Source organism: Glycine soja, chromosome 18, assembly GCF_004193775.1.
Source record: "Glycine soja cultivar W05 chromosome 18, ASM419377v2, whole genome shotgun sequence".
Classification (NCBI taxonomy): Eukaryota; Viridiplantae; Streptophyta; class Magnoliopsida; order Fabales; family Fabaceae; genus Glycine; species Glycine soja.
Genome location: NC_041019.1, coordinates 28,230,559 through 28,237,258, shown reverse-complemented (window position 1 = coordinate 28,237,258; position 6,700 = coordinate 28,230,559).

Below are 6,700 nucleotides of genomic sequence, written 5' to 3'. Positions count from 1 at the left end.
CCATCTAAGGTATTAGATTTTGGTGCGGGGACAAGTTCATCATTGTTGTAAAATATTCTTGAACTTTGTTCTTTTGAATGGTTAACTTTGATATTATAATTTTATTAATGTTTTTGAACTTTTTTATTGCCTTTCAAATCTGATGATGTAGGGCACTGCAAGAAGTTTGGCCAAAATCTTTAGAAAAAGTTAATTTAATAGAACCATCACAATCAATGCAGCGTGCAGGTCGGAGCCTTATACAAGGTAAATGTTGACACACTTTTTTGAACAAGATAGGTTTGATAATACTTTCAAAATGAGGCGAGTAAGATTAAACCATATTCGATTTTTGAAGGCTAGAAGAACAACAAATTTACTTAAAATGATGAAGCAATGGAAGAGGGAAGAGGACCCATTAAGATGTATATTTACAATTATGTTGAAATCATGGAACACAATTGCAACTTAAAGCTTATTGTTTATGGATTGCCAAATTCCACATCATTTGACATTATTCTTAAACAAACTAGTTTATTAGAACAAAAAAGAAAGAAAAAATGTATGGGCTGGTTTTATCTATTTATAGAAGATTTTGAGTGAAATTAGAAGATTTTAAAGTTTATGAAAGCAATAGTCTGACCTGTCTTGCTCTGTTTGGTTCATCATTAGGAAATTGAGATACTTCTTTCTAATGACGGTGCCAAAGTCATTTTGGTCACCGCTGAATCAACAGTCCTTTCCCTTGTGTATTGCTATGCATGTTTTATTAAATTATGTAGTGAATTTCCTGTTTAGGATTGATATTGAAATCTTTTCCTTCTGAATTTCCTAAGAAAAGTTGAAAACGTTTAATAGTTGGCAACTTTGATTCTTTTTCTGCTATTGATTATATAGGTCTCAAGAATTTGCCACTTATTCATAGCTATGACAACATTCAATCACTTTCTAAAAGTATCAGTAAATCAGAGAGAGAGCATGACCTTGTAATTGCTGTAAGTTTATTCTTTCAGGGTTCAAATCAGAATTTTACATTTGTATATGATTCGTGTATTCAGATTTTGGCCAATTTTTTCTTCCATACAATTTTTAATCTTTAGTTTAAAAAAATTAAATAGTTCAGCTGGATTTCCTCTGTCCGTTCAGTTTATTATTTTATTCTACAACCCTAATTTTCTTTTTCTATATAGCTGGTAGGGTTATGCTTTAATTAGATATTTTTATGTTTTCAAATATTGGGCATATAAAGTATTTGTGTATTATTTCTTTAGTTGATGCTAACTGTTAGCAATCTGTTTTATTAGCTGAAGTACTATGTTCTTGGAGAGATCCCATCAATAAAGGATCGAATTACCATAGTTCACCAACTTTGGGATCTAACACAGGACATTCTGGTATGATTTCTAGCTCATACTTTTATTGCCTTGTGATAGAGAGGATTATCTATAAATAATTTATTTTACTTATTTATTAGCTTGGTGTTGTTTTAACATTTAATGTAAATAAAACAAAGTAATTTTTCGAGGAAAAAGAGTTGTAGGAGCAAAGGAAAATGTCTATTAATCATAGAAGAAATTTCTTTAAAAGGAAATGAATGAAGGAACCTTTGAATTCATAAATTTATTGTAATGTTTAATTCTTTTGAATCTTATATCTAATGTTATCTCCCTTTGTGAAATTTAATTGTTGTAGGTTTTGGTTGAACCAGGAACACCTCATGGATCTAATATTATAGCTTGGTGTTGTTTTAACATTTAATGTAAATAAAACAAAGTAATTTTTAGAGGAAAAAGAGTTGTAGGATCAAAGGAAAATGTCTATTAATCATAGAAGAATTATATTTTGTTAGTTAGGAACTAGCTTTAAGATTTGACTAAATGAATACAAACCTGGCCAAAAGGGAGGAACACCACATAGAAGAATGTATAAGATGACACCAATACTCCAAATGTCAACTTGTGGTCCGTATTTTCTTTTTAAGCCCTCGGGTGCAATGTAATATGCATTGCCAACAATGTCCTTAAACATGTCTCCTGTCAAAAGGGGATGAATTCCATATTATTAGAGTATGCTTCATTAGAATTTGAAAATTGTGCTATGATCCTAAGATTATATTGATAAATCTGTTCATTTCTTAAGCAGTCTCCAAGATTGATGTTTAATCACACATTCAATCTTATTATAGCAGAAAACTCTAAATAAAAATTCTATTAAAAGGTACCACTGGTGGTATGAGTCCTTATGAATATCTACTACAAAAGTTTTAAATTATAAATTGGAAGCAAAACCAACATAATACTGGGTGAGTTGGTTAGATGGATCAATCAACAACCAAAATTTCAGCAAAACCATTTAGAGCCATTCCTTTTACTCGCTAAAATGCATGATACGAAATTTTCGAAAAAAGTAATTGTTTTAAGCCTACAGTGAGAATGACTATACAACAACCTACTTCCTGCTGACAAGGACAAGAAGTTGAAATTCTGCACAATAATGATAGTCATTAGTGCATGATGAAGAAGGTGCAAGGAGTGGCATCTTTACCAAAAATTAACCTCAAGCTTACTTGCTTTTGAGGGCCATACACCACAGGTCTTGGAGCAGCCTGTGATATGTCTCGATAATGGCATTTCCGCTGAAGAATAATATTCTTACTTTCATGTGGAATCCTCACAGTAGAACAAGTGATTCCATTTTTCATTCTATTTAAGTTGTGAACTTCTAAAAGAACTCCACACTTTGATCCTTCGTGTTCTCTCATTTCATGACATTCAAAAAGCTCAGATTCTTTGATAACCTATGTTTTTGGTACTTCTAGAGTCTTGATTAAATGACTGATGTGAACATGAGCTGCACACCTCTCTTCCATGATCTTTTAGGAATAAAAATCTGCACGGTTATTTATTGACAACTCTAAATAGCTGTTTGAGTGGAGTGTACATCATTTAGGATCAATAGATTTTAACATAATACAAGTAAAAGTCCAACTCACACAAAAACAATAGTAATAATAAATTTGTTAGTCCTTACCCTCCCACTAGAAGAACTAGTTGAAGTTTCCATGGAATCCATTTTGGAGTCATGGATTGCAGCTTCCAGCCAATCAGGAGCTTTAGTAGCAGAAGACCTAGGAAAGAAAAATTCATCAGGTTGAGACAAATAGAACAAGAAGGATTGAAATCAAGCCACTAACAGGGTGAAAACGTAAAATGAAAGAAATTTACTGTAGAGAAGCCTGGCCAGCTGGTGCCACTAGAGCTAAGCCTGGACATAATGCAAGTCCTTATGGTAAAACAAGTTAAGAATCAGCCAAATTGATGTAAAAACATTTAGCCTATACTTGAGTCACGAAAATGAGAAATCAACTCTATAAAATGAACATTTTGATCTTTGAGAGGAGTGTACCATTTCCTTTTTGGTCCTTCATCATATGCTGTTGTTGCTTGCAATCAACGTTTGTTGCCTAAAATGCAATCCATTAACACACCAATAAGACCAGTGCTAGCTCACAACAAGTTTTGGTAGAACCACACTACAATTTGTAAAAGTTGAAATGCTCACCGCTTCAAATGCCACATCTAGTTTCCTCTCAACTTGAGGAATCCGTGATTGTCTGGACATATTTAATTTGCAATGTCACGAGAAAACATGTAAAATATATACATAGGATAAGCCATGTATCTACCATCTGGAATTAATATGTGCACCTTCACCACTTCAGTTAGGCTGTCATGATTGGGATTTATACTTATAGCTGCAAATAAGTTATTTAAGGTTAGTAAATTTTGTCTATTGTAGCACCCGCTTCCATTCCCCACTTGACTTGAGTTGTACATGTATAAAAAAATACACAAAAGGTTTTTATTACTGAACAATTATTATAAGTTTGAAACCTCTGCTTCTATTGTAGCAGCCGCTTCCATTCCCTACTTGACCTGACTTTCCTGCACAACAAACACAAAATGGTTATAAAAGGTGAGAACAACATTTGTCTATCTAACATAAATATCTACTTACATGGGTCTCATTAGGCATGAAGCTTAACATATTTTTCCATGTAACTTCAAATTTCCTGCAAAACTTTTTTAGGATTGGTCTCACAAAAAACAGTTTTGCTGATAATGGAACTTTGTACACTAACAAATGTCAAAAGACAACAATATTTACTAGGTGAATTATGACTCTACTCCACATTCTTACTCATTTTTCTTTTCTTTTCAGTGAGATTTTATCCTAAGAAAAAAGTTGTAAACATGCTATGTCACCGTGTTACCAAAAACAAGAAGAGCTCAGTAAGACAACTAAAAAGCATCTTCAGTGCTGCCACAATTGTAATTTATATTCAAGTACTCAACATCTAATTTCCCCTACAATAGCTAAAAACCTTTTATACAACTCAAACAACATCCTCACTCTCAACTCTTGACCGGAGTCAATTGGTTTTGGAAGAGTTGTGTAGCTGTCCTCCCCATGATTCACTTTAAATCTGATAAAGGCAAAGAGATCTCATTGGCAATAAGATGCATTGCTTCTTTACAGTAAATTGCAACAACTTTTGTCATTGGTAGCATTGCTTCATTACAGTAAATTGTTTTTGGAAGAGTTGTGTAGCTGTCCTACCAACAACATTTGTCATTGGTAGCTGAACACATGTATGATTGGAAGTTACCTGCTCCACATCACACGGTTAGCACCAAAGTGAGAGACAACATGGGATAAGAGAAGAGACAAATCCAGATAAGGAAACTGTGCTCTTGACACTCTGAAAAGGGCACCAAATTTCACATGTACCTATCCAAAAAAATCAAAATTTAGTACCACATGCTGGAGGTTTCAATAATTAAGGAAACAAAGACTAACAATTATTTTCATAAAGGACTTCAGAAAGTTAAACGGATTTAGATAATTATATCAATATCTCAAATTTAATATTTTGTGAATTTACATCTTTTATCATTTTATTAGTTTTATTAACAAGATAATACTTCAGTTGATGTCTGGTATTAGCAAAAAAAGAATAAGCATCTACAGGAGTTACAAATTGTTGAATTTTATGTCTACTGTCTGATTAAAAAAAAGAATCAGCAGTATAGCAAAAATGTAATTAATGAAAATTTTATCCATGCTTTGCTTCCTTGAAGTTTTGCTCATGAGGAAAGAATCAAACACTTGTGGGAATCTAAACAAATTTAAAAGTTGAGAAAAGGAAAGACCTTGTTCATCATTTCTGCAACACAATATTCATACAAGGGAACATACCTGGGCCTCTGAGATGATTTTTATACAGAAGATATGGCTTACATTGGTGGTTTGCAAAAGCCCAAGTGATCAAGCAATACAACTGTTGATGGGAATTCTGTGCACAATTGCTCAATTTCAGAAATATGCAGATCAAGCCCCTAAAATTATTCAACTCATTCATTCTTAATTTTCTCAACTTAATATAAAAATGTGTCCCAACAACTGCATAGAAGGGTAGTAATACCAGAAGCCACAAGTAGGAATGTCATGGCAACTAAAATTGTCTTACTGGGAGGGGAAGAAGCTTTACAAGATAGTTCTTGTATATATGCAATAAAAGGAAAGGAAGTAAAAACACCTTCATACACATGAAGCCCACTGGCACATTGAGTTCTCCAGCCCTTTGGAAAATTACCTTCCCAACTTTATTTGTCATCTGCAAGAATAAAACAGAAATAAACAGCCCTTGTAACAAAAAATTTCTTAAATCCAGTATTATTCAAATCTTGTGTTTGTTGCCAAACATATTTATAGCCTTTATTTTGGATATCCTGTTTAATCATCCATAGACTTGTCAATAATATAATTGTGATTTACTTCAAAAGGTCCGCTGAAAACCTAAGGGTCTTCCCTTGCTTGATATCCTTCCATCTGCCCTTAATCACAAGAAATTAAAATAACAAGTTCTATTCTCTCAGTCCAACAATTTTGTAGAGACAACAAAACACAAAATTTCATAAATATATTTCCAAATAAATACAAGCCAATATTTTGACATTTGTCTCTGTAATGTTCACAATAACCAAAAAATTTCCCATGTCAACTAAGACTTTATACATTGATTGCTTTGAACTTTAAGAAAATATGTTGCCCATTTATGGCGAATCGTTGTAATTGTTTCCTTGTCTAACACCGTTCCATCAAGAAACCACTATAAAATATGAAGAATACAAAGGGTGTATTTAATGAAGATGTAAAATCAATCAAAATACTACTGAAATAGTAATTTCAAGTTGTTAAACCGAACATACCATGCTCCAATCATTCTTTAAACCCCCACTGACGATGTTCCACATCCAATGCATCACGTAATAGCCACACTCATTCCCTCCGCTTTGAACATGGCTCTACTGTTGGATCAAGTGGCCTCAGAATAATTAAGAAGGGGGGTTAAATTAATTATTCCTAAACCTTTACTGATTAAAAATTTACTCTTCTAAGGCTTTTACTATGTTGTTAAGAGAATAAGGAGTAGAAGAGAAACTTAACCTAAAGTAAAAGAGGAAATTAAAATGCACACCAGAAAGTAAAAGAGTAGGGAAGAAGGAGACAAACACACAAGAGTTTTTATATTGGTTCGGCAACAACCCGTGCCTACATCCAGTCCCCAAGCGACCTGCGGTCCTTGAGATTTCTTTTCCAACCTTGTAAAAATCCTTTTACAAGCAAAGATCCACAAGGGATGTACCCTCCCTTGTTC